This window comes from Gouania willdenowi, chromosome 17, assembly GCF_900634775.1.
Source record: "Gouania willdenowi chromosome 17, fGouWil2.1, whole genome shotgun sequence".
NCBI lineage: Eukaryota > Metazoa > Chordata > Actinopteri > Blenniiformes > Gobiesocidae > Gouania > Gouania willdenowi.
In genome coordinates, this window is record NC_041060.1 from 14,294,502 (window position 1) to 14,300,272 (window position 5,771).

Here is a 5,771-nt window from a genome sequence, read left to right on the forward strand (position 1 = left end):
AAAGTCAAGTCTGATACAAAAAAAGAGGACTTTTCAATTTTCAATTAAAAAAAAAAGAAAAAAAAACATTTTCAATTAAAGAAAACGTGTTCATATGCAATTATGCAAGTCATACTCATACTGATATTGAATGAACAAATAATATCAAATATTAAGAACACTTAAGCATGCCTTCCAAATCTTGCAGCAGTGGACTCAGACCACTGACTGGAAGCGGAGATGTCCTCATCCTGAATCTGCCCACCAGTCATACCCAGAGGATAACGACATATTTCTATAATAAACACATGAAACACATTATGATTTACATTATTATCTTGTAATCAACAGATTTGTGTACGTCCCCATCCCACCACCCCGCACCTTTTTTTTCTTATGTACAGTTGCATGAGTTGAGTGGTAAGTGGTCAGAACTCATCCCCCCCCACCCCCCCCCCCCCCCCAAACCTCTTCCTGCAGCCCTGCGAGGCCTCTGAAGGCAAACAGAGGCATCAGTGTGTAGGTGCCAGTCCCAGCAAAAGGAGACAGGAGTGGCCTCAGAGCTGCCAGCGCACCTTTTTTCCCCCTCCCTCTTAAAGCCTGGCAGAAAAACGTGAACGAAAGCTCCAAACTGGGCCTTGACCCTCATATTAACCAGTGAAAGGACATCACTGTGCTCATAGTTTACAAAAAAAAAGGCAGCACTCTTCATTTATAACCTGAACGAACATATAGGTGACTGTGTGTGTGTGTGTGTGTAGGTGTGTGTGTGTGTTCCGTAGATGGCCCTGTGCATGTCAAAGGTCTGTTTGTTCTGCAGGTATTTACTTTCTGACCACGAGGTGAATGCCATACCCCCGACCCCCCCTTTACACACACACACACACACACACACACACACACACACACACACACACACACACACACACACACACACACACACACACACACACACACACACACACAAGCCCACCCACCTGAAGCTGGTTCAGTAAACATGATTGGCCCTCGGGATGATAAAGAGTTATCATTAGCCTGAATATGATTAATCCACGTGTCTACCCCAAAGTAAACCTAAAGGTACTATACACAATGACCCTGTGTAATAGTCGTCAGCTTTAATGGTTGAAATCAATGATATACGCCACATGTGTGAAACTCATGGCCTGGGGGCCAAATCTGACCCTTTGGAGCATCCAATTCGGCCCTCGGGAGAAAGTAAAAATGACAGAGAGAAAATGAATCTTTGTGTAAATGAAACTCAACAATATTTGCAGGGGATCACAGTCATTTTTTAATGTGAAACCGTTGAAAAAAGTCAAAATTCTTTTATAAATATTTCAGTTTTCCTCAAATTATGACATATTTCCCTTGATTAAATAGAAATTGATCTCAAAATCTAGGAAATTTAAAGTGAATACCCTGTTGGGACTAATATCTGTCACTTATTGCTTAGGTGTTGTCGGTTTCTTAGATATATAGTATTTTATGTATACGTAAAAGTGCAAACTAGGGCATAATAATGTTGAAACTACTTGTTTTCCTGCACTGGCTCACTGGAAATCCAACGTCTGCATATTTGGCCCCTGAACTAAAATGAGTTTGACACCGCTGACGTACGCCTACCTGGGTTGACTTGGCATCTCACAGAGACGGCCAGCAGGATGAAGAAGAAGAGACGTTGTGTGTTGGGTTTAAACTCAGTGACCTTCATCTCATCTCAATGGGATGCAAACCTGGAACGAAGGCTCTATGGATCAGTGGGAGGAGCTTAACAGAAGAAGTTACAATGAACTGTTTCACGGCGCATTAATCTTCAGCGAAGAGTTAGTCATGGACCATGTTCATGCTCTCACAACGTACAGATTCGCCAAAAAACACTGCACGTAATTAAAACAAATACAGCCTAATATTAATAGTTTGTGTTTCATTACATTTGTGTGACAACTTGAAAGAAAACAAGCAATATTAACAACTGGAGTCTTGAGACGTCAAAATCAAGTAGAAATAGGGCTATAAAAGTATTTCTTTCTGAAATCTGCAGATAGGATCTATAATTCATTGTGTCATTATAAGCTATGTTAAACTACAGCAAACTTTTAAAAGCATTTCCTTTCACAGTAACAAAGAATAACTACATAGTATGTACTTACTTAACTTGAATTTCACAGGTGCTCCTCTTCTTTTCACGTAACCATTCGTCCCTAATATTCCACATCTACAGTGAGTTCATGCATTCAGCGAGAGAAAGGGAGAGAGCGAGAGCTGCAAACCGTTTAGTCAGTCTGACTTTCTTGGAAAGGGAAGCAGTGTGTGTGAGTGAAGGAAAATAAAGGCTGGTGTAACCCTCCTTCTGACTGAGGGAAAGAAAATAACATGCTTCTGGAGCTTGAGGTGAGGCCAAAATCCCAGAATTCCACCTGATCTGCAAATGGTTTCAATTATGGTCCGAAACTGGCAGCAGAGAGCTGCAGAATGTGGCAATTTTCACAAGCAGCGACTGACAGAAACTGACGAGGACAGGCTGGTAATTATAGACGTTCATTCTTTGATTTAAAGACAGAAAACTCTCCTGGATACAAACAAACTGAGTCAAACTAGGATTGTCTGTCCAAACAGGAACCAGAGGCAGCGTTTTCTATAAACATTGAAGCAGAATAAAAACAAGCGTGTGATTAACAGAAGCTATTTGAACAAATAATATACAATGCCCTTATGTATTTGGGTTAAAACTAAGAAATGATCAGGTGTAAATAGCTAAAAAATGCTGTATATTTAATACCTCACATTCACCAATATCTCTTTACAGAATATTGAGTCATTTCATGTCATTTCAACACATTTTCAGGACATCTCACAAGCACTTTCTGAATTCTGAAATTTTTACCTATTGTTCCTTAATTAAAAACTAAATGTTTTTCCTGATGCAGTGGATTTTCACATATTTTATGCTACTAGTGAAAAACTAGTAACAACAAATGATTATAAGACACGGAGGCAAGCTACAATGACATAATGTAAAGGATTTTCAATTTTGGCGAGTGGTGAAATAGCCCCAAAGTTGGGGTCCCAAATTAAAATGGAGAAGTTGCATAAAGAAAAAAAAATGTTTCATATCCCAGGGAAGAGTCATCTTTATATTATAAATTAAAACAGATATCAGATTATTTCTTACATTCCCACATGCAGTTATGGGCCAATGAAAAAAGTATTTATTTGGATTTCGAGAGACTGTCACCCAAGAACCAATGTATATATGTGACTAATCATTAGAGATTTGAACAGTCTATGTACATAAAGTCATATGCAAAGTTGTTTACTGAAAGCCTAAACATGTTCGAGCCTGAAACACAGACAAACTTTTTTTCAAATTTAAAAGGCTGGCGTGTCCACCAGATAGGATGCAGAGCAGATGTTTTTGTATATTCTGAGAGAATAGGTGTAGCGCTATTACTGTACCACATTTCAGTTTCCTATGTGATGTGGTTCCTCAGATAATGGAAGCTGAAAATGGAAGAAAAATAAGGACAAGTGAAAATACCCCCCCCTCACTAAATTGTCCATATCTCAAGCATTCATCCGATTAAACTAAAAATTGTGACATTGTACCTATTGAATAATTATGGAACAATCTGTAAAAAAAAAAAAATTCAGATTTATTTCAGACCAAAGTGCTTGGGTCATTTGTGACATGAAATGAAATGACCCCTTTTAGCATCTTTGGGAAATGAAATTGAACACAATTTTTGCATTTTGTCTTGATGCTGGAAAATTATGTATTTTGCTTGGTGGTCACTGTGTTGAATTACCTGTACTACTTATACAACATTTCATTCAGCTTTAGGGTGAGGGTTATGGTTAACCCCTTTAAAACACATCACTTTGGAATTTGCTCCAGGCAGCGACGATACAATTTAAACAAAGTCATTCTTGTAACAGTTTCATATTCTCCCTGAGAATGGGTGGGTTTGAAAGGTGTTAGCATATGGTTCCTGTAGCTCCACATGTTTGCAATATCTAGGGTAATTCTGTTGAACCAAACTCTTATTTTGATACGGTTTGATTCTCTCTTGTAAAGCCTTTTTGAGCATGTACTCTGCAGCCTCAGGGTAGATCCAATGAATACGTGAAAATGGTGGCTCAAATGTCTTAAAGAGCATGAGTATTCTTGTGACAGATGGGAGGAGGTTTGTGTATAAAGTATGACGAACATGACGATGCATCAGGAAGCATGGGGGGGGTTGCTTTGGTCTTGATTGATCTGCATTCTATGTGCAGAACCCTACAGGATGAACGGTAATAAAAATAGATTAAGGTCAGATAATTGTGCAGCAATATTGTGTGGACAATGAGTGAGATTTCATCGTTTGGGTGGGAGGAGATAAGAAAAAGATACTTACTTTAAGAACAACTTAAAGCCAAGCGTAACTCTACAAAGATCACCAGGAACTGTGATTCCATAAATTTCTAAGTAGGAATATAGACAATACACACTTAAAGAAAAGTAAATAATCCTTCTTTTTATAGCTTTGTGGGGCCTCAATGCAAGATGCTGTTTGGGGGCTCAAGTTTGCATAGCTGCATGGTGAGATTTCTAAACCATTGATTGGTCCAAGAACTGCCTAGTGGTCGGTACCTGTCAATCAATCCATCCATCCATTTTCAGACCTGCTTGTTCCTGTTTTTCAGGGTCGTGGGGGGTACCTGTCAATCATTCCCCATAAATCCTGTTGGCTGATGTCATCATCACACACGCAAACTTTGAACAAAAATTCAAAAATGATTGTGATTTATTTCACTCTTATATCCTACATTTATTTATTTAAAGTATTTCAATGATGAAGACAGGTCATACTCAGCTTTGGCCTGTGGCTGATGGGGCCCAATGCAAAAAATGTATATAAAGGACAAGGTTATATATATATTTTTTTATACACTATTAACACATTTTTAATGTACTGATAATACCAAAAAAGTACACTTAAACTTGACAAATTTTGCATATATTAGTACATTTAAAGTCATATAATTAAAGCTTAATAAATACCCTTTTAGTTATTCCAGTTTAGCAGGTAAAAATACACTAAATATACGTCCAGTCAAACTTGTTTTTACAATTTAATTACAATTAAAATAAATTTAGTACAATATATATATACTGTATAAATATATATATATATATATTTAAGTTAACTAATCATAGACACTTAGCACATTTATTTTTCACCAAGGTATGCTTTAAGTTAGCTGAGACCTTGCAGTTCATATTCCCCAAAATATTTTAAATATATACATTATTTTGACTGATGGAGAGCTAAAACTAGTATAATATATGCAGATTTCCTTTTCTATTGATTTTCTGAAGCTGCTGCATTCATGAGTAGGAACGAGCACATGCAGCAACACCAGGGAGCATCTACGCTATCATTACTCTTTGTGATGAAATGAAGGAAGAGGTGAACTCCTGGAGGCCTCCCACTACCTCTGTCAGCAGCAGCTGTCGGGGAGCTGCAGGGCATCCTGGCTGGATGTGGACGGGTAATGGCTGACAATTTTTTTTTTTACCTGCTTCCATCAATCTGCTGTCATGTGCAGGCGCAGTGTGCTTAATGGGAACTCACATCGAGCACATTCCTGACAACAGTCACACACCATCGTCTCCACACAAAAACCTCTACACCTTAGTTGTTTTTAAACCACTAATTGAGAGAAAACAGAATAAAAATCTGCATCGAGTGAAGTGCATCGAGTGAAGCCACAGTGATATTCGTACTGAAATCCACTCAGCATAC